General features: G+C 44.5%; 1 protein-coding gene across 1 annotated transcript in view; it reads right to left on the bottom strand.

The window, feature by feature from the left end:
- COX4I2 (cytochrome c oxidase subunit 4I2) overlaps positions 1-23,740 on the bottom strand; it is a 242,673-nt gene that overhangs the window by 8,656 nt on the left and 210,277 nt on the right. The window lies entirely within an intron of this gene.

The raw sequence follows: 23,740 nt of genomic DNA, 5'->3' as shown, positions 1-23,740 counted from the left end.
CCCTGACATTATTACCATGTGTAAACATTATAAAATGAAATACTATCAAAAAATGTGTCACATTATGCAGCATAATTTGCCTTTTCTTGCCGCCTTATTTAGTCAGCCCTGCTGCATCATTGCAGTGGCCCTGCCTATAGTCACTAGCATGATGGTTTTGTATTTCAGCAGCAGCATGACAGCAGAACCAAGAGAGCTGCTGAAATCTACTGGTGGCTGAAGTGTTTTTTTCTAGGTGCTACTGTGTTCCTCATTCCCTACTCTACCAGCCTCCATTATTTGTGGATACCAGACTCATGCCTTTGTAGACGTTTCTGTCCATCCTTAGGAATCCGCTGTCCTCATAGCCCTGCACTGCCCACTCACCTGTACACCTGGACTGCAGCCTTGTAACATGTTCATGGGCCAAGGGTCTCAACAGTGGAACTGAAAATGCCCCCCACCCACCCCCTCTTAATGCAGTGGGAGACTGGGTCGCCAATTGCTGAAGTTGAAGGAACTTGGGAGTTTCCCCTTTCACCCAAGACAATGGGGATGCCGTCAGTTTTGTATGACCGGCCACATTGACCACAGCCATTGTCTTCAACTTTCTATCATGTATACACAAAGAGAAGGGGGAGAAGGGCGTACCCCTACCTCATCCTCCTTAAACACGATAGAAAGCACAAAAGGAGGTAAGGCGAAAAATAGTTGCAAGAATAATTTTACGTAAATAATGTGTAGTGGCAAAGAGAGCACCAACTTTGTTAAAAACTGCCCTCACCCACAACAAGTTGTGGCATGCTTCATCATAGGGCTGCTACTGTACGCCTCTGCGCAACCCAGCGCTAGAGGTGGAGCAATAGGGAGGGGAAGACAATACAAACAATCAAAGAAAGGAAAAGAAAAGGATCCCAAAAAGGTGCAAACAGTGATATTAAATCGGACTATATGATATCCAACTAATAATTGTATTCCTTGATTCTCTAGTCAGATATAAAAAGGGTCTTGGAAAACCCTTGGATGGTGGTGATATGAGTGGATTAGGTTCTCATCACCCCTCCGTTCTAGGTTTCTATGCCCACCTTATCAGGGAATGGACGCAGGTGACACCCTATTCTAAGGTGCCCAATACTCCAGGTGAGTGCCAACTAGTCCATTGCATGTTCCCAAATCTCTGCGAGCCTGATAAACTAAAAATCTTGACTGATTCAAATCTTGACCCATGGAATACCACCTTTTGTTAATCGTACGACTTCCTTCTTTTTTTAGGACCCAAGGTACCTGAAAGTTTAGAGAGTCCAGTCCAGACCATAACTCATCCATGGAACCAGTTACAGCATCAGTATAGCATGGATATATGGATACATTGTATAAAGAGCATACTACAATGTTTGTGGTACTGTGGTGCCAAATCTCTTCCCATGTACACAAAAGATCAATTTAGCTGGCAAAGCAGACGATCATTTAAAGGCGAGAATTTCTACCGCTGAGTGAAACCCTAGGTATTGATCTTCCAGTCCGATACTCTTTGGAAGCGCATTCCTCTGCCTAGATCCAAGGAAAGAGAAACATCTTTTAATTCTTTGCTCCAGATACCTTGTTAGTCACTAGGGGCCAGATGTAGGTAATCCCAGATTACCGATTCTTAAATACTGAATCATACCGATTCGGTATTTAAGAACAGGCAAATGGGATGAAGGTAATTTCTCTTAAAAAATTACCGAATCGGTTAGTTTCGGTAATTACCGAATAGGTATTTACCAATTCGGTAACTGTTATTCATTCCTTTGGGCCTGGAGGCCCATAGGAATGAGTGTCAATTACCGAATCAGTATTTCGGTAATTGGGGGAACATTGAAGGGTGGCAGGGTGTCACTTTGACACCCTGTTGCACCCCTCAATTGTGTATGGGTGCACATGTTGCAGACATACATGCCCTAAGGGCATGTATGTCTGCAACATGGCACTGTTGGAAAAGCAAAATAAATGCTTTTTCAAAGGTTTTCATTATTTACCACCAACTTGTAGTTGGTGGTAAATAACGAATCCTAAAATGGGATAATCACTCATTTGAGTGCTCCCTACATATCAGGATTCGGTAATTTTCCGAATCTGTATTTAAAGAATTCGGCAATTTACCGATTCCGTAAATTACCAATTCCGTAAATTACAGAATCCTTCTTTTTTTAGCCTCCTACATCTGGAAAGCCTATTACCGGTCGGTAACGCCCGATTTCGGCCATTACCGACCGATAATAGCCTACCTGCATCTGGCCCTAGATTCTTACCAGCAGATCTCAGATGGACTAGTGCCTGTGTTCCACGGAGTGTGTATCCTGGTGCGATTTCATGCAAGGCTTGCCCACCATGCATGTGTATCAAAACAGATTGCCTTCCACCTTCAAGTCATCTAGAGACTGATCTCCCCGCATCATCCTATTTGCAAAGACCAAGCACTAATCTAACCTTGCATTTTGATCAATGTGGAATTTAAAAAAAAAAAAAAAAAAAAAAAAGAAATTACACCTACTGAATTTAATAGAAAACTCAGGCCAATTACGAGGTTTAAATAGAATAAACTGAAATGGTGTCCCAAGCAGTTGGAGATGTCTAAACACTCGAAGCCCGATAACTAGACCCACAGAAGGCGCTCTTTACTGGGCAACTGGAATTTCTTCCAGAGGGTAAAAGTTTGAAACTCGTGTTTTTGCAGCAGACTGGTTTACATTCCATGGCCTGTGACACATATGAGCTTGTTCCAAGGAAAGAGGCGAAGAAGGCTGCATTGTTCTCTGATGAGGTACATTGTGATGAGGTACATTGTGACATTCCTTCCCCCCTCCCGTCACATCCTGCTACTGGAAGTAAAATAACTGTCAGGTGACACTACAATGAAATACCAAACCACTATAACGCGATAAGAAAGGTAGATGCACAGCCCAATGCAATGTACAACAGAAAAAAAAAAAGAAAAAAAAGAAGAGGTACAGGGTGGCATATCCCATCCGTGATGTAAAGAAATCTGGAAAAAAAATGTCGCCCAATAACTATTCGGCGCTCTACGCACAATAAGATTTTGCCATTGTGGTCCTCTTTCTCCTACCGAGAAGGCCTTTTTTAGGCCACGTGTTGCAATCTGGCGCCCTCTTGTGGTGGTGCTGTAAGCTAGTGGTCTGAAGTGGCACCGACACAGCACCGCCCTGGCTGTCACACACAAACTGGTCACAATCCATCCCGATAGAAAACCTCATGTAGAGACATCTAAAGTCGAGGCAGCGGCTATCTTTAAACCGCCTCAAGTTGAACAGAAGCTACGTCTGATCTGGGCCCAATGTCCATTTTCTTCTGAGTCGCGACATATGAACTCAGGTCGCGTCTAGACTAGGTCTGGACCAAGGATGAAGTGTACATGCAACTTTTGAGTCAAACTATTTTACGACGTCTGGAAAGTTACGTTTATTTGAATTTCTATCCATGGCTGTGGTGGTGGTGGTAGTAGTAGTAGTAGTAGTAGTAGTAGTAGTAGTAGAAGTAGAAGAAGTAATAGTAGTAGTAGTTTGCAGCAAGGGCGTCCGCTTCTGGAGGCCGAATTTGGTCTCATCAATTGGATTACCAAGTACGACGTGATTAGGTTTCGGGTAATCTTGGAGAGTCTTCCTTGTCAGAACGGTCAACCCGGTCTCCTGAACAGCTAAGGCGCTTTGGGCGATTTACATTTTTTTGGGTCTAATGGGGGGACTGGAAGCCTTCCCAGACATGAAAGAATTTGTCAGCACTCCCTAAAAGAACTAGACTCACCAGAACTTACTTTATCAAGTTATGATTTGCTTATTTTTGGACCTGTGAATTTTGATGGTGAATATACACTTTTTTATTGGATGGTGCTTTTCAGAAAAGATAAAAAACGGTGATAATGTGGGGCTAATTAGAATAATCTCTCTACGGTGGAAATGATTTTGTTATTTGATATTAAACCTACCAAAAAAATTGTATATATCTAAATATATATATAAATATATAATATATTTAGCAGTTTTATGAAGTGGAAACTCGACCCGAAGGCATTAGAGCGCTCTACATGAGCACCACTTTACATTACACAGGACACATTCATTTTTTGGTAGGCACAGGGAGATTGAGGGGCACATGCATCAAGGTAGGCTTTTACGATTCCTTAATTGCGATTATTAAGGAATCGCAAAAGCCTATGCATGTAGGAATTGCTAAAAAAATTGTGATTCCTAAACATTCTTTAATTGCGACTCGCAAATTACAAGTCGCAATTAAGGAATGGGTTCCCATTCATTCCTGCGGGCCTAAAGTATGTGAGTATCAAATAGGTATGCGCAAATTGCGCATGCAATTTCACGGGTGCCAAAAGGACACCCTGCACCCCTGAAATTGGACTGTGCACCCATGTTACACACACACATGCCCTTGTGTGTGCGCATCATTAAACTTTGAAAAATGCACTTTAGTGCATTATTCTAAGTTTTTGCAAATTACTGACCAGTTTAATTTCTCAGTAATTTGCGGCACCAAATAGCGGAATCGCTATTTGAAAGTGCTTCTAGCATTGCATTTAAGAATTGCAAATTGCGATTCTTAAATGCAATCGCAATTTGGGAAATCGCTAAATATTGCGAATACCGAAATTGTGCATCCCAAAATCTTTCATGCATCGCAAAAGGCCATTTTGCAATCGCAAACGGACGATTTTTGCAATCGCAAACGGCCAATTTTTGCGAATTGCACGGTTTGCGTTCGCAAAATCCCTTGATGCATGTTCCCGTAAGTGATTTGACCAGGATTACAGGATGTGGAGCCGACGCAGAGGCTCGAACATCATTTCCTTGCTGGAAAGTCAGCCGCTCCAGCCGTTAAGCCACACTAGAGCACTGTACTGTCTGTGTGCATATTTATAGCGCGATTAACTAATACTTTTGGAAACAAACATGTTAAAAAAACATACCACTCTACAAGTGCCAAATAGTTACAAACTACCCCCATGGTGCATTTTTTTCTTCTTTCACCTCTACGAGCACAATATGGCCATTTGGCTCAGGAGTTCTTTTGCATACAGCTATAAATAAACATTAATTTAAAAAAAAAAAAAAAAGAATTGAACATAGCGAGAGCTAGGCAGAATAGCTTTTGATGCATAATGTGTACTTAGAGAAGCAGAAATTCACTGTGGGTTGTCAATTTCGAAGGCTTAGGATAAGACGGTAAAGCAGATATGGGATTACCACGGCCTGCAGGGGATAACGAGAGCTTCCATCTAAAGTCCATGCGTGGGAAAGGGCCTGGATAATGCGCGCTTTGAATGCTAAGCGCACAAGTACATGCAGCTCGCTGATCACGGATTTTGCTTTGACGCACAAAGCAATCGACAGGGCATACTTGTACAAGGAGGGTGGACCTGTTGAACCAGCCTGCTTCCCTTCCAACTGGCCCTATCTGATGCTTCTAAGCGCAATATAAAACCCATTGCCTCTTGGCGGTCACCTTCCCATTGCATGAGAACCATCTCTGGTCAGGACTGGCTGGATCAGGAGATGTGGCCAGCATTAAGGCTCAGACCTATTGTTATCGATAATTGTTTAGCACCTTATAGCATCAGCTGGCACTAAAAGGATTTTTTTCTCGGTTCAACTTTTCTAATGATTCCTGGATGTCTGCTGGTGGTTTGTGTTTGGTTAGTGATATCCTTCGGGATCAAGTTTGCGCTATATAAAACTTATAAATAAATAAAGATGTGTTAAATATTTATTTTAACTACAGTTTGTGGTGGTTATTGTGAAAGTAAAGTGCTTTTGATCTAGGTAAATACCTTTGTGATGTTTTATGTGAGTGGACCGAAGGACTTTACAGCCCATTAATCTGGGTTGCTCTTACTCACACAGTCTGGTCTTTTTCCTAGACAGCATCGCTAACATGGGGGGGGGGGGGGGAGGGTGTTTCTTCATTACAAGACTTGAGCTACAACAGGTTCTGTAGGTTGTGAGTGGTCTGCATCCTCTGCTTGGACATGTGCCCCAGAGGGCGCGAGACCTCCCTGCACTGGTCTGAAGGCTGGGTGGCAAGCCCGGGCTAGATCTCCTTTAGCAGAAGAGGTTGGAGGGTTTGAAGCAGGTAGAGTGATCTGTCTGAGACATAGGTGCTTGATAGTAGGGGTGCGGGTGGTGCTGCAGCACTCCCTAAATGATCACGCTGGAGTTGTGAACGTGCTTGAAGAGGACTTTAAATTTTGTTTTGTGTTCAAAGACAGGACAAGTGTCAGCCAATGTTTTCTGACAAATGACTGCTTTTTTTAAAAAAAAAAATTTTTTTTTTTTTTTTTTTTTAAAGAGTTTTATATAGCGCAAACTAGACCCGAGACATCAGGTATCAGAGCGTTTTACATGAGCACCAGTTTTGTGACAGATGGACACTTTCATTTTTGTTCGGCATGGGGAGATTACGTTATTTGCCCCGAATCACAGGATGTTGTGTCGCTGCCGAGACTTGAACCCGGTTCCCCAGCTTCGAGGTCGACCGCTCTAACCATAAGGCTACATCCTCTCCCCAGTTCTACCCAGAATTCTTTTACCATGAAGACTGTTAACTTTTCTTTCTCTGACTGCAAAATGTGAGGATGTTTTTTTTAAGTGATCTTTGTGACAACTGGTCTGGTGAGAAAAGGAAAACTGTAGGATGTTTTTTTCTACACAACAAAATTCAAATACCTATAAATGAACTGCACAAATATTTCAAAATAAATAGCTAGGAAAGCACAAATGAAGCACTTTTTTGTAATTCTGATGTGTGACGGAAAGAAAGACGTTAATAGGGTCAAAACAAATCGAGACACTTTACTTGGTGATGCGCAAATGATAAATATTCACTGAAACCAGATTTCTGCATATCAATCGTGGCCTATATAGTTTTGTAAGTAAAATTGTATGCCTGTTCAATTGTAATGGTAATTGAAATGGTAAAATGTGCTGTATATAAATGGTGGTGCTCTACCACACCATACTTTAGTAATATATTTAAAATTATTTGTGACTATGCGCCTAAAGGCTGCCCCAAGTACATATTCCACCATCACCACTCTCCTGTTGAATGGGTGTGACTCATTTGCGACATTGGTTTTGTGCGAATCTTCGATTATTTCGAAATCCCTGCGAGTTCTGTGATGTAACATTGATGACAGTACCCAGTCTGAAAGTTGTTCCCGCATCACTGGTCTGCGGAGTCCGTTGCAGATTCAGTTTGGAGCTAGTGAGCCTTTCAGGGATTAGCCGTTAATCTCTTGTCTAGGGAGCACTTGATTTCCTAGTGAATTCCTCACCCTGGGGGATGCCCCGAAAAAGCGGACCAGGGGAGCACCACAGATCTAGTTAGTGTCCATTGCTCTGGGACCCTTGCGTCTTCAGTGGATGGAAAATGCTTTGTATCCTAAAGTGAAGGCAGAGAGTTAGTAGCCTGGAAAGATGACTGCTAGGATGTGGTCCTATGGTCCGTCGGCATAAACGCCTGATGCTGGTGCTGGAAACCAGGGTTCATGCCTCAAGGTCATGTCCACATCTTGTGATTCTGGGCAAATCACTTAATCTCCCCGTGCCTGAATGTGTAATGTAAATATGGTGCTCACGTAGGGCGCTTCAAAACCTTCAGGTCAAGTTCGCGCTATATAAAATATGCAAAAAAAAGCCTATATCTAGGTAAGGCCACAGAGACCCCTGGGTCTGGATCTAGCATAATCATGGTACAAAGGGCTAGGAGTTAACTCTCTCCATTGGCTTAGGTCTACAGACCCATGGTCATGGAAATGCCAGGTCCATGCACCCTCTGGAGTTGCATGCGTATGGTTTCTGGCAACCTGGCCTCTGGGTAGGTTTGGAGGGAGGGCCCCATATGTCAAAATTTGACCCTAGGGAAGAGTGTGCCTGAAAGAACCTCCTGATGAGCATGCAGGGGATAGTGACTCAGTGTGAACATACAGTGTATTTAGCTATCTAGATTTTGTCTCAACTATCCAAGAAGGATCCAATAGTAAGGGTTATTGTGATAACCCTCAGAAATATGAATTCATACTAATATCCTACCAATCTATCCTAAAAATTGACCCTGTCTTAATTACTATGCTTAAAGTCTAGGTGCGTCTTGTCCCGCCACCCAGGGCAAATCATGTGGCTTCATAATCGATGGCACCCTCTCTTTATATACAAGTTACAACCCCCACATTTGCGGGCTTCCAAGTTGTTGGTTGTCGCATTAGCAGATGTTATATTAGTGATTCTCACCAAGACCCCGTGCCCATCTCTACCTACAACATCCCCCAGCCCTCCCTTCTCATCTACCCAACTGCTTGGCAGATTTACAAAGGTAGTTGTTGTAAATGTATGTAGAAGCAGGTAGCGGTTCATGTAAAAGGCTGCAATACCAACTGGTGACGTGCACTATAGAAAATGAAACAAATGCATTAAGAAACAAGCCCTCTGAGTAATGAAACTGAGACGTAGAATCACTGAGTGAGTTCAAACAGAGGGTAGGGCTGTAGGAATGGGGTAGGGAGTTTACATTTTATCACCCCGTCCCGCTCCTGTCCTACATATACATCCAGCCATGCCCCCTTTCCTGTATTCTTGCACTAGTGTCCTTTCAGTTGCCCATGAGGAGGTGGAGGGGAGAAAATGACTATAGAAGTCGATGTAATCCAAGCGGGTCATGAGGACAATGGAAGACAGGCTGGTTTAAACATTTTTGCCAGAGTTGTTAAAGCAGAGTCGCTTCCTGAAATGGAACTGGCCCCGCCCCCCAATACCTCCAGTTATGTATAGCAAGCCAACGAACTAGACTACATATTGCATGTGTAATGAAATGTCCAGTACGTGATTGCTGGTCTCAAAGTATTAATAGTAAAATCTGGTGCCACAAGCTGCAGGAGAGCTGGGGCCCTTGCAGGGCCTAGTGCCAGGACATGCTGTTGGGCAGAGAATGAAAATGTGCTATAAAGTGCGAGGGTGCTTCCCAGCGAGGCATCTACCCCTCTCACACCAGAGTGGATAAGCCAGAGTGTGACATGCTCACAAAAAAAAAAAAATCTTGTGGGTAGATTTCATTTAATGCCCAATCGCACTGAATTGTAGGTGTCATCACTAGGTGCCAGCGAATGCAGCATGGTTGGTGTGGCATCGCTTGATAAGCTAACGCTGAAGTGTTTTTTTGGAGGGGACCACAATTCATCGATGATGGAAGCGACCAAGAAACCTTCACAAGCTCATAGTCCTTCAGAGTATTGCAGGAGCCATGATCTAATGTCTGGAGAACCGGAAACGCGTTGGTGGGGTGCGTGGGGAACGGAGTTGTACAACACTAATATTCGAATCAAAGATACTTTGCTGGGTGCACTAAGAAGGAAACTGCATAAAAAATTTAAAGAGTTCTATTTGACCATGGGCTGGGACTGTGCAGGGGTTCTTTTTGGAGTGTCAGCAATTGTTGTGGTGTCTCCTGCAAGGATTCTCAAAGTCCCAATGCTCATGGCTGATGCAGTTGGGAGATTTAAAGCAAGTGCAGATCAGGATGCCCATTGGACCAGGGTCAAAGATGTAGACCCAAACATGGGTTACTCTGTAGCTCTTCTCCCTAGATAGATCGGATTTGCCGAAACTCTATATGGATTCTAGCCTACTGCTAACTTTTTTTTTTTTAACTGTGTTCTTTTGCGCTGTACTTTGGGGCAGTTTTACAATAACTGGCGCATCCCTGCATATCAGCAGGGATGCGCTAGTTATTATGCGCCACGGCTCCGCCACCATGGATGCGCCGCATTTACAATGAGGCGCACCATGGGGCAAAAACGACACAGATGCGTGGCGCATCTGTGCCGTAAAGGCGGCGCATTGCTGGAGTTGCGTCGCAAGCGCGTCACAGCTCCAGCAATGGTCTGGGGGGCCCTATCTTTACAATGCTGCGTCAATCCTTATGCCTGCTTCAAGCAAGCGCAGGGTTTTGACGCAGCATGGACTCAAAAGTGACTGAGTGAAAATTCACTCAGCCACTTTTGGAAGATGTTCCTGCGCCGGAACGCCCCCCCCCCCCCCCTAGTTGCGCAGGAACGCCTACTTCTGGTGCAGGGCTTTAGGTGACGCATCTCCCAAATGCGTCATGTTGTAAAATACTCCGAAGCATGTCGCATCTTTTGCGCTGCCGCATCACAAAAGTGACGCAACGGCGGCGTAAAAGAGCTGCAAGGGGCTTGTAAATCTGCCCCTTTGTTTCTTGGCCAGTCTTTTAAAAGATCACTCTTAAACTGATTTTTAATCTTTAATACTGTCTTCAATGCAAAAAACAAAACAACTGGGCACACTGCAAGCTCGGGTCTCTAATTTGAAACGAAAACAGTAAAGGTGTATCGGGTGGTAAGATCACCCGGTGATGTTTTTGTGCCTATTTGTTTTGGGAGGGGTCGCATTAATGGCTTCACTGGGCGGATGCGAGGCGCGCCTGAGGAGTCACATCACATGAGGAGCGCGTGAGGAGACGCACGAGCTGCTGCGTGCTAGGAGCTCGCGCTGCGTTTGTGAAGACTCCGGGCAAGTGAGCGATGCAGAAACTCCTAGGCAGGGAGGTTTCCAGACTCCAACCGGAATATGTGGCCCGAGAGAGAATTAAAATGGAAGAACGCGCGTGAGGATAATGGGCGTCACTGCAATGCGTTTATTAGTTTTACCCATAAGTAGCTACAGTACAAATAAGGTTCCCTGGCTTATTAGAATTAAAGCAAAATTTAGCAATGCAAATAGGTCTGACTTGCAAACGAGAGTGCCTCTTCCATCGCTTGTGAGTTTAGGAACTTAAGTCATCATGCATACAATCGGTTGAGATTGTGTGTGTGGAGAAATGCAAGAATGATTATGCTTATTTTACTGGTGTGTGGTGGAATGAAAAAATGAGTGAATTAATTGGTGCAGGAGAGCAACGACGAGTGAATCTGTAAGGTTAATAACAAAAATCAATGGTAGAAAAAAGAAGGCCTGCAATCACGGAAATATAGCGAGTGTACGCTTTCAAAAAAATAAGATTAACATAGTATACGATGTTATCAAACATAATATAGCATTGATTTGAAGTTCCAACACTGTAGCCTAGTTTAGAAGCAACTTGTTGGACATCTTGGAACGGTATAACAATACCACCCCATAGACAGAGCTTCTGGAATTATTCAGCACTGGATGACCATATTATGCAGCAGAGCTGCAGAGTTGATACATTTATGTGACAAGAAATAGGAAATGATGTGGCACAATCTGTGGCAGAATTAGGTCATTGTTTTGGCATTTTTACGCAATTTATACTGTGTGGACAGAGTTACACCACATCAGTACCAGTAACAGCTGTGTTCAGCAATCACTTACTGAAAGATGATCAGTTACACTTGGCAAAATGTCTGCACTGTGGGGAGTCGCATGCAGCGTTTTTTGTAACTTTTCAAGCAATTGCCCTAGAAACCTTTTTTGTGTGAAATCTGCATATTATGCAATAGAAGGATTATGTGGCAAAACCGACAAAATTTTTTTAGGTAGAAAACAACTAAATATCGCATAATACCAGTGGCCTTGCCTATAGACAAGATGGCCACTTGATTTAGAAGCAGTGGCAGCTCTTACGCAATGGCAGAGGAGAGTCGCCCCACTGCCTGGCTCAGTACCAGTAAATGTAAATTAAAACGATGTTCTTGTATCGTTTTAATTTACATTTGTCTGCTGTAAGCACGCGCTGTTGGGAGGGGCAGGGCAGAGGTATGGAAAGGGGAGGAGTGCTACATGCACTCCACTCCCTAAGTGTGCATATGTGTTTTGGCCGGCCGTCTCCGGCGACCAAAACACCCATGCACACTTAGGTTTTCTCCAGCCCAGATACATTGAGCAGCCGGGCTGGAGAAACCCCACAGACTACCTGGTCTGAGCAGGGTGTCTTTTCTGCCTGCTCAGACCAACCCCAGATTGGACTGGGAGTCTGTCCCAGGGGCTGCTGGGAGTAGCAGGCTGGATGAGGAGAGGCTGCGCGAGGAGATGCAACGCTAGAGCGGCCAGCGGCAAAGTTACTTTTTAAAAATATTCAATCACCCCACACGCGACTCCTCCCGCGTGACCACTCCCGCCTCACCACCCTTCGTTTATATCGGCCATCGCTGTTTAGAAGAACACGTAAATAAAATGAGCGGCAAGTGAGAAGCCCAGTAGTAGTGTATGGAGGTCTGCCGTATGCTCAAAGAAGAAAAGAAATTGAAGGACAGAAGTGAAAGAAGACTTAAAAAAAAAAAAAGGATAATAGAAAACTAAATGACTGGCCCACTATAGTATTATGGACTGAAGACTGAATGACATTCTCACAGACCAATAGCAGAATAGGGCTGTTCCTTAGCCGCTCTTTGTATGTATTTATTTAAAAAAATTTTTTACTAAAGGAGCTTAGACGTTAACTAAATTGGTCCGACACTCCTACGATGTTCTCACAAATATTGCAGTGCAAATATTTTATCCCCATGCTTTGCCAAAGGGGGTAATCAACACCAAACCGATTGCCCTCTAAGACTATCAGAGATTCCATGTAGCAAAATACCAGTCGAAGGCTTTAACACACTAACAATCCGCTATTTTTAAAAGCATATTGCCTTTAACCCCTTGCCTGCGCTGAACGTTCCGCGCTAGTGCAGAAAGTTCTATTGCGCGGGCGGGGCCACGACGTTCAACAGACGTGCGCAGCACTACCGAGGTAGTGCACGCGACGTCCGCTGAACGTCGGCAGCAGCGATGGGGTTAATGAATGCTTGTCTCAACAAATAAGTCAGGCTTGCTGTTTTAGTCGTAAGATTTCATAATAAACAAATCAGACCTATGGTGTCGGACACCATTTTTCCCAATGAACCAAATAGGTCTATTGGCTTACTACAATAACCAACTCAAGCCTACGGTAATGAGCAAAAGTTTACCTACAATGCAAACATCAGGTATACAATACTCAAATTAGAATACAATGAAAGCCTACATATGAGTGACTTACAAGGATTCAGTCAGTGTAAATCTTCTAGGCCAAAACATTGTCGTTGGTGACCCTCTCCGAACTCAATCCCTTGCCTAGTACAGTCATCTGTGAGATTCCATGCTTTTCGCAAATGTCAGGCCTCCTACCCTTGTAACTTTCAATTGAACATATCTGGCCTGTAGCCTTGGTCACTGGCTCGTCACTATAACAAACTCAATGATGCCGTATCAAGCCTTAACTTTCTTATATGGAACAAAGTGCAATAAAAGAACCCTCACATAGAAAGCAAACCGCCTCTGCCACCTCAAAGGCTGTAGTGAAGAAAACAAACGTGAGTGGAAGCAAAACCCCTCCTTCACGTACATACTCCAATAGAGCATGGCTTGCAGAGCGGTACATGCGCTGCCCAGGCTCGACCTAAAAAGGACAAAGGAGGAAGTGAAAGCTTGAAATACAGTGACAAAGGGAAACTCTGGAACAAAAAAAGAATAGACAGTAGGAAGATAAAGATGGGAAGTGTATGTGGTGGAAGAAAGGTAGTGGGGACTTGTTTTTTTCTTTTGCAAATGAATCACCGATTTGGTGTGCACCTGCAGTTAGGTGGATATTTGCACCCGGGAGCTGAAGAGTTTACTATTTTCATATTTTTTGCATTACATCAGAAAGTTAATATCTTGTTCCATGAAGCAGCCTGGACCCAGGTCTTTTCTGCAGAAAGGGTGCTGCACTGCGAGAGGTCACTGTGCCGAGATGAGCACAACGATCGACATATCTATGGGCTTCCAGGGTTGGCCCCCTGGCTTAGTCCAAGCAGCCACTGTGGGGGTGCAAAATGTCTGATTTTTTTTGACAAGCATGCATATTATGGAAAATCAATTCCTCGGGTGATAAATGTAAGCGTGATCTCCCCTCTTTGCGCTGCTGTGGATCAGAGTGGAGGAGTGTGGCTCACTGATTAGAGCGGCAGACCCTGATGCAGAGGTCTGGCCCGGGACCAGGGTTCAATTCCCGACGCGGCAGGGTCCTGAGCCCAAAAATGTCCACGGACTTGATAATTCTCGCCTCGGTGCCTATTCTAATCATGAGGTCCCACGCTGCAACTCTGGGCAATAGTTGCTTAATCTCCACTACGGCGGCCCATCCCGCTGCGGGATGCCTGGCTTTCACCCTGGGGATACCCAGTAGGGGTTATCTCACAGGGAAAAGCTAGGACGGGTTTCCCAAGGCAAGCGCCTTGATGCCTTCGGGTGATACGTGCGCTATATAAGTCGCAATACATTTACAAACATACAGAGCCGGGTATTGTGGAACACGTTATTAATGTCCAAGCATGGAATTCGGATCAATTTACTGGATGTGGCTTGAAAAGGTGCAGGAAACCTGAGCGCCTGGGGGACAGATGGATGTTTGAAACAAGACGCCAGAAAGTGGTATCCGGCTGCATTTTATAGCCTAGAAGCACGCACTCGTGCCCTACCGGGATTGAGACGGTTTCTCCTCCTTACGATTTGCAATACTACATGCTCATTACTAGACACATGTGGAGCTACTAAGGACTCTTCTTGTACTAGCGTCTATCTTAATTGATCTGCCGACTGGCCTATACCCTGCGTTTTTTGCTTTGATTGCCAAGAGTTTGGTTACCTTTCCGGGTTGGAATTATCACCGGAATTGGGCTCTTTCATCTCTGGATTCAGCCACTGAGCCCTGAAGAGTTGTAGAACCCTGTTTTCTACAATGAAACACGTCGGCTGGCTGTTTGTAACGTATGCCTGATGACCAATTAAAAGAAAAGACAAAGAATAGACTCCAGCGCTGGATTGGTTGCATTACGTTGAAAATTTCATCTACAAGATTTGTTATTTGACAAGAGTGCGCAGGACTGTTGCTAAGAGAGTCCAATATCAGCCTACGAGCAAGGTTACCTGTGCATAAAGTATCAAGAACTGGGAGTAAACCCGGATTGTGAACCTGTGACCTACCTGTAGTAGGTAATCTGGTTTTATTCATCCCTGAAAGCCTCACTGTGATAAATGTAAGGGTGATCTCCCCTCTTTGCGCTGCTGTGGATCAGAGCCGGGTATGGTGGAACGCGGTATTAATGTCCAAGCATGGAATTCGGATCCATTTACTGGATGTGGCTTGAAAAGGTGCAGGAAACCTGAGCGCCTGCGGGACAGGTGGATGGGGAGAGAAGCTTACAGTGTGTGGTCAAAGTGGGGGCGGTCATCTGAGGGGGCACGACGTGCCCATACTTTTAACATTTTAGAAAGACAGTTCCCCCTACTTTTTGTGACAAGATAATCGTCCTAGGACGTTAATTCCAACAGCTGAAATGCAAGGTAGGGAGTCACTGCTGCTGTGAAACCCAGGGAGGCGCAGACAGTTAAACAAGCCTTCTTTCCAGGGTGCCTGCTTCGCTGAAAGAAATGTAAATGTGCCCAACCGGTCAGTCTGCAAACGTAAAGGGCGCTTGGAAGCCAGTATGGACTTCAATTGATGGAATCGCTCGAAGATTCCAGATGACACAGATTTATTATTTTTGAGAAGTATTGTAAGGGAGCCAATACAAAGTTGTGAAGTGTGCTTTTAAAAGAGATATATAAAAAAAGTGCACTATGCACAGTCTGCAAAAAAAAAAATCTATATTTTGGAAACACTATCTTAAACCTTTATGCACATTTTGTAGCAGCCTATCCTATACTGTGCATAATGCAAGTTCAAAATAAAAACTTGCATGTTCAGTGCTTTCTGTCACATACTGGGGTCTATTAGCATAAAAAAAAAATACACAAGTCACTATTCTCCATGTACCAACCAGTATTCAATTCTGTGGCCTTCTGCTGCAGTGCATTAACAAACAAACAAAGGTTTCATAATGTACTATAGTGCATTTCTCACTGATTAACATACCTTCCATTTACTTTTCCTCTAAGCTGGGCATTATTTTATATGTAGTTACTTAACCCCTACACTGCGGCGGCAATTCCGCTGCAGTGCTAGGGGGGCCGCACGGCGCTCCCATGCTCGTGACGGAACCGCTCCGTCACGAGCCTCGGGCGTGCTGTGCTTGTGACGGAGCGGTTCCGTCACGGACCCGCCCGCTTAATAGAACGCGCTGCGCAGGCGCCAAATCAGCGACGCGCAGGCGCGGCGGCCGGACTGTGACGGAACCGCTCCGTCACCAGCACAGCGCAACCGAGGCTGGTGACGGAGCGGTTCCGTCACCAGCATGGGAGGGGTTAAAAGTGAAAGACCTAAAAAAGTTAGAATGTTTTTTAGCCCAGCCTTTGACCTCGCCTCCATGCTCACCCACCTGTCCCTCTTGCACGCAGCATAAAAGTTCCCAATTTTTTTTTAATGCACTTAGACCACTGCTTAGAGTCCACCCTGTATAAACAAAGCCCCTGATACTTTGTGCACAGATGCCATTCTTCACTGCTCTTCGGTGAAAGGAGGAACACCTATCACGGAGGTCCAGGCTAGTCACTCAGAGTAGCGAGGCGTCCAAAGTAATGCACGGAACTGGACTTAATGGCCAGGAAGAGAACTAGCGCTGGTTTCAGAAAGGAACAAGACAGTGCGTTAAATCCGTAACTGCACTTCTATAATTTGAAAGGGAGAGTACCTGCACTTTTCAGCACTGCTGAAATGCATTTAATGGAGTACTGGCACTTCTCTGAGCAAACCGGTATGCTAAACAGTGAGTACCTGCACTTTTATATTTCCATTTAAAGCACTGGACCCAGAACAAGCACCGGAGTGCAGGAAACTAGACCTTCTCCGTGAAGTATAACCACACCAACATGGCATGGATACCCTTCGCTTTGAGAGGGGAAGGAGGTGAGACCCAGCCGCATCTTCGTGGACTATAAATCATGGAATCAAACAGAAGAGCAGGTGCTGCCTGGAATGAGCGCTGTGAATGGTCACTGTGTTAAGGAGGTGCTCCAAGCATTTCAATCACCATGTGTTTCCTCTTTTACCAGCAACTTAATCCAATTAATTTTGAAGGAAAATGTCTGGATGATTTACATTTTACATAGTATATTCAATAGAGTTAAAAGAATTTTGGATTCTGTAAACAACTGACTACGTTCCAGAATGAATAAAAACCGAATGAGCCAGAAGGACCAATTTTACTCAGTTTATCGAGTGTTCAACAATAGCAAAAGAAAAGACCCGGGGATTGGGTGTGGTGGGATGGCTTCAGGCTTCGGCTCGATAAAAGGGCCCAGGCCGGACTGCGCGGAGTACCAGACCCTAGGTCAAGCACCCATCTTTGGGTTGGCTGAGAGTTTAGTCCCCCAGAGAATGGTTTGGACACAGTCCAACCTACAGCCCTAGCAGAAGCAATCTTTCCATTGATAGAAGCGGTTTGGATTATTCGGAAGGAACAGTAAAGATCAGATTAACGACCATAGGGGCCTTATCAGGAGCCAGCAGGCACCGCAGAATGAGCGGGTCAACGTATTCAAACGTTTGCAAAGTCCCATCATGTGCAGACATGGAAAGAACATATGATAACAAATGTATCAAACACTCTTAGAAACTGCCAACGGGAGGAGATCGGGTCTGGCGATTCACAAAGAGGCTCCGAAATCCAAGCACATTCTGGAGCGAGACGAGGTACTGAAAGTCACATGTCTGGCTCGCGAGAAGCTGACGTTTACTAGGTGTGGCCTAGAGCCAGCTTTAGCCGTCCTGTCAGCCTTAAGTTACAAAAAAGTTTAAAAAAAAATAATAATATATATATACACACATATATAAATATATATATATACACATACATATATACATATATATATATATATATATATATATATATATATATATACACACACATACACATATACATACATATACATACATACATACACATTTACATATATACACATACACACAAAATATATATATTGGGGCATTAAGTTCGCCCTCTTCAACCACTGGTCTGTCATTCACATTTTATTTTCGCTCACCACAACATATAACATGGTGCAATGGGTTAGATCACTTCAACCATTGGTCTCTTCACCGTCAGTGAAGGCATATTACTTGTGCACATCCGCCTAAGAAGTCCACTTCAGGGCCGGTAGGTCAATCTCCGCTTTTTTCTGCATTCATTTCATGTTTCGAACTATATTTGCAATGGTTCACTTTTGACATGTATTTTATTTTACAAACGTATGCACGCGACTCAGAACAGCGTTTTTTAAATTTCAGTTTTTATAACTTACATTGAAATCTTTTTGGATAGGTTTGCAAAAGTAGCAACTAGTCACAGGTGGCCATGGACACACCTATTGCCTTTGCCAATGCTCTATAGTCTTATGACCATTTTGGAGCACAGGCATCGATTGCGGATTGAGCCAACCCATCACCTCCCACTACCGCCTGCATAGTTTTCATTCTTCGGATAACTAAGTTTTGGGGGGGGCACTCGCATTTCATTCCTGTTAGCAGAGTAGGCTGGCGGCAAACCCGGGTGGGGGTGTTATTTATTAACAAAGGTTGCTCGGAGAGGAGTAACCATTAAACATTTCACGTGTTTTGCCCTCTGACACGTTGATCTTGTGCGCAAGAGTTAAGAATTCCAACTTGGCACTGACACTACTTTTTTCAATTAACTAAACTATTCAGGATAGACGCAGAGAATTTTTTTTAATTACCTGTTTTGGTGAGCAGGAATGTCTGCGGCCTGTTTGAGGCCTCAAACTTTATCGGACCTTTTCAATTCTTTGTAGACCCAGCTCTGGGGTAGGGGCATAGCTTCCATTGGTGCAGCAGGTGAAGAGGCACCGGAGCCGTTCTGTTCCCGGCCGGATGATCGGCCACACCTCCCCCCACGTACACCCCAGAGAACCAATGTCGTAAACATTTTATGAGTGATCACGCAGTGCACCCACCCTTTCCGGTTTTAGAAGGCTCCCTTGAGCCATAGAGCGGACGAGCTTGTGGAGATGCACCTCTGCGAGGTACTGAGACCTGAAAAGATTGTGGCAGCCTGCTCAGCAACCCCAAATAAAATTAGTTTTCATCTGTACTGATGACAGATGATATCCAGAAACACATTTACAGATTTACAGCACTAACCTGCACCAACCTTGGTGGAAACTCCAGTGAAATTTGAAGTAATCATGTACCATGAACTACATTGACCAGAATGCTAAGGGGCGAACTGTGCTGGGAGGTGAAGCAGTGTCCTCCCACCCCTTCCTGAGTGTGATCAAGAGTTCACTCTGGGTGACGTCAGAAAGGAGAGCAGCTGGAAATCGCTTCACCTCCTCCTGAACCTAGAAGAGCATCCTGGGACACCCAGGAGGAACCCAAAGAATGGCACTTCCGCATTGCAGGAGAATTAAGATTGATAGCAGATAGACAGATTTTCTGTAGCAGCAGACTGGTCAAGGAAAGGTTAGTAAAACATGTGCATAATAGACCAAATGTTTGGCAGAGATTTGTATTTGTAGTTAGTGGTCCCAGGCCATTCATGGAAAGCGGGGCTATATAAAGACAAAATAAAAGTACAGGTGTTCTTAAAAAATATATATATTAATAATAAAAATAACAGGTTGATGTTGCATCAGGGAATTATATATGCAAAGTGACGTCAATCACGTCAGTTGAATACAGTGATAGATGCCAAAAATCGCTCCACTTCATAAGGGACCAAGCAAATTCTGTTTTAGCGGATAGTGCTCTGCATTCTGCTTTTTTCTTTGTAAAGTCTTGTCCATTGTCTGGTTAAAAAGTCCCGACCGGCAGGAGGTGTTTACGATACAAGCCGCTTGAAAGTTCTCTGCACTATTGCCAATCCCAACGCTCGAGAAATGGAAGTCATTTAAGGGGAAAAATCTGATACAGAAATCTGAAGAAACTCTTTTTAAAAACAAAAATATGAGCTGGCATTTATCCACTCCTTGAAAGAAAAAGCTTTCAGATTCTACACATCATACAAGCTCTGACTCAATTGGTATGCTTGGTGTCTTTACACATTTTTTGAATATATTCACGTAAATGCTCTCGATGGGCAGCTACACAGAGTTCCACTTCCAGTAGACCAGCCCCTTGTGTTAATCTGAAAGTAAGTTTTAGGGCCGCACACCACCGCACGGGTCCACCCAAGTCTAGTTCACACCAGAATGCTTCTAGAAATGAAATGCAATGCAATTCTCTGCCTACCTCCATCCATGCTCAGCATGGCTACCCAACAGTCACTGGCGTGATGGCGTTGCATGCAGTACAGTGAGCAAACTAGGTCTGGGCGTGAAATTCCACTCGTTGAGTTTTGCCCCACTCTGCGCTCCGCGTAGCTCAGAATTTCTCGCTCGTCAACGTTAAGTTGGTGAGCGAGGAAAATCTCACTCCCGACCTCTTCCTGGCGAGATTTCTTAACATGGGTGGTTGCGGATGGCCACTACCGCTCGCGTTGAGGAACCTTCCGTTCGCGTTGAGGAAGCTGCTGCTTGATTAGGACAGAGTCGAGCACCCGAAAGAAGCAGTGCACTCTTGCGCTGCACAGGGTGCTGCGCGCGATGTTCCAGCGCAGGACAAACGCCTGGTGCTAAAAATCAGTGTGAAAGGTATGACCTAACTCACTTCGCCGCTTGTGCAACTTCACGTGGAGTGGCAGAATGTTTTGATCACTATGCGGAGTTCCGCTAGGACCTACCCATTACATGACTGTCTTCCATCAGTAACTAACTCATTTGAGCAAGGTTCAATCAGGGTCATGTTCTTCTGATAAAAAGAAGGACTCCTTAATTCACATTTTTCTCGTTGCTGCAACTTGTTAATCACTGCCACTAAATGTTTGCGTGGTGCCCCATATTGCACACGTCAGCAGTGCTAGAAATATGCAAAATACAATCAACAGAATTACAGGCTGACAGTTCTATGAAAATGCACGCAACAGTGCAAGCAATGTGTTCATTCTGTTATAAGGAAAACATGTAGGCAGTGGTCGAAGTGCATTAAAAGAAGGTATCGGAACTATGATGCTGCGCATCCAAACATACCTCCTCAGCAAAGACATGTGCACTGGCCCCGACAGCCCTGAAAGTTCTGAGGTGGGGGGTCACAGGGATAGTATGCATTGACAGAAGTTGGGCAAATGCGGTGAAGGGGCACTGCAATTTGGTGGTGCACCATTTGGAAGTGGGTATGTGAAATGTCTGATGGGACTGTTTTCAGGCGACACTCAGACATTCTTGGATTATGGAAATTATGAGGGTAATTCATATGCTCCAGGTGGAGATCACACGAACTCTGTTCTTTTGAAAAAATATTTTTTTGTAGGTTCGCCTTACCATGTAACTGGTTGCAAAGACGTCATGTATTGTTATGCCTGGTCACGATGTATAGTTTTTTTTCTTTTGTTTCATAAAATTCAATACAAAAATGTAAGCCAGTATGGACTTCAATTGATGGAATCGCTCGAAGATTCCGGATGACACAGATTTATTATTTTTGAGAAGTATTGTAAGGGAGCCAATACAAAGTTGTGAAGTGTGCTTTTAAAAGATATATAAAAAAAGTGCACTATGCACAGTCTGCAAAAAAAAAAAATCTATATTTTGGAAACAATATCTTAAAAACCTTTATGCACATTTTGTAGCAGCCTATCCTATACTGTGCGTAATGCAAGTTCAAGATAAAAACTTGCATGTTCAGTGCTTTCTGTCACATACTGGGGTCTATTAGCATAAAAAAAACCCAAGTCACTATTCTCCATGTACCAACCAGTATTCAATTCTGTAGCCTTCTGCTGCAGTGCATTACTAACAAAGGTTTCATAATGTACTATAGTGCATTTCTCACTGATTAACATACCTTCCATTTAATTTCCTCTAAGCTGGGCGTTATTATATATGTAGTTACGTAAAGGTGAAAGACCTAAAAAAGTTAGAAGTTTTTTATCCCCGCCTTTGACCTCGCCTCCACGCTCACCCACCTGTCCCTCTTGCACGCAGCATAAAAGTTCCCACTTTTTTAGGTCGAGCTGGTGTAGTCCAGCTCGACAACTATAGCTGCCCGTCTCCGGGGAATCCGAGACAGGGGTCGGGCACGAGCGTCTTCACCTCGTGGGCGTGCACGCCCAACCCGGCGCCGTGCCGATCCCCTGCCTCAGATTCCCTGAGGTCCGCAAACACAGCCGCACTCAAGCATGCGCACATACACAGCCACACGCACACACACTGCATACACACACGCATCCCCCCTTAACAGACACACGCACACACAGACAGACACACACAGACACACGCGCGTACCACCCCCCCCCCTTCCCCCCACTCACCGGGCTCTTTCCGCGTGTCCCTCGGCAGCCAGCAGTCAGTGTGCAGGGTTCCAGGACGTTCTCCCGCAGTTCCTTCCGGTTTCTTTGCAGGCCCCGCCCACGTCCCATCGAAGGCTGCCTGACTTCCGCTAGTTTTTCCTGCTGGCCTATCCCTGTCCTCCTGCGTTTGCCTGGCTCTCCTGCTCCCCACTTCCCCATCACTCAGCCTGCCCGCCTCAATTTCCCTCTCTCCTGAGTCAGAGCTGGACTGCTGTCAGTGCACATTCTTCGCAAAACGCACAAAGGACTTACAAGGTATGCCATGAATTATCTTAAAACAGCCGCAGGAGTGGGTCATGGTTTGAGGTTTCCTGTCGGATCCCCTCCAAGCCCCATCCCGGGCCTGCTCTGAGCCGAGCGCCCCCGAGCATCTCTGGTCAGCTGCCAGACCCACCTCGTCACCTTTTCCCATTCCACGCCCCTCCCCCACTACCCCCTCCGACGTTCTCTGCAGATCATAAAACCAGCTCCTGATAAGAGGCCCAGACCCAGGACAACAGCACAACCACGGTCACTGATTCATCAAAACAACAGGATTAGCGTGGTGACATCACACAGCCTTTGACCCCTAGATGTCATAACGTTGACCTCATGCAGTACCTTTGCAATAGCCTCCTATTTACTGCCGAAGGACTTGAGTAAGGGCAAGGCGTTCAACCCGCAGAAAGCATGCAGTGACCTAAAACTGTTTACTTTCTCGTTCTGCCGCTGCCTTTATGATTCCTGGCATGAAGGGCAATGCCAAGGGTGTCACAGGATAAGCACCTTCCCCTGGTTTGTTTCTAGTATGTACTGCCTTTTTACTTCTTTCTGCCCTTTTTTCCTCTCCTTTTTTCTTCCTCTCCTTTTTTATTCCTTTTTTCTCTTCTGCTTCTCTCTTCGTTCTTTTTTTTTTTCTTTCTTCAAACGCGACAGCTATGTGGCACCTAGATTTCTTGCTTCTTCTCTTTTGCCCTTTTTTTCCCTTCTTTTTTCTTTTTTTTGCGCCCGTCATCTCTTTTCAATACACTGTTTCTTCTTTGTGGTGGGTGGGGGGTGTGTGGGTTGAAACATCATACCTATTTATTTGTTATCATGGCTTAAAATAAAAAAAACGTTATAAAAAAATAAAAATGGCGGAAAGGACCTTCTGAATTTATAGTGATGAACTCTCTCAGTGACTACATACTGTCTTTTAATTGCAGATAATGTTGTTAAAAATAATTTAGTTATTTATTGACCTTTAACATTTTACAGACTTGTGCTTTTCAGCATCCTCACAGTGTATAAGGTTCCTCAGAAATGACAGATTTTTGAAAGGCTACTTTTCTTGAATCAAATAACTTGATTATACTGGACGAGCACAGGATATGGCATGGTGGACATAATGCTCGACTGGTCCAA

This window comes from Lissotriton helveticus, chromosome 7 (genome assembly GCF_964261635.1).
Source record: "Lissotriton helveticus chromosome 7, aLisHel1.1, whole genome shotgun sequence".
Taxonomy (NCBI): domain Eukaryota; kingdom Metazoa; phylum Chordata; class Amphibia; order Caudata; family Salamandridae; genus Lissotriton; species Lissotriton helveticus.
Note: the sequence above shows the minus strand (reverse complement) of the source record. Positions and strands in the feature narration are given on the sequence as shown.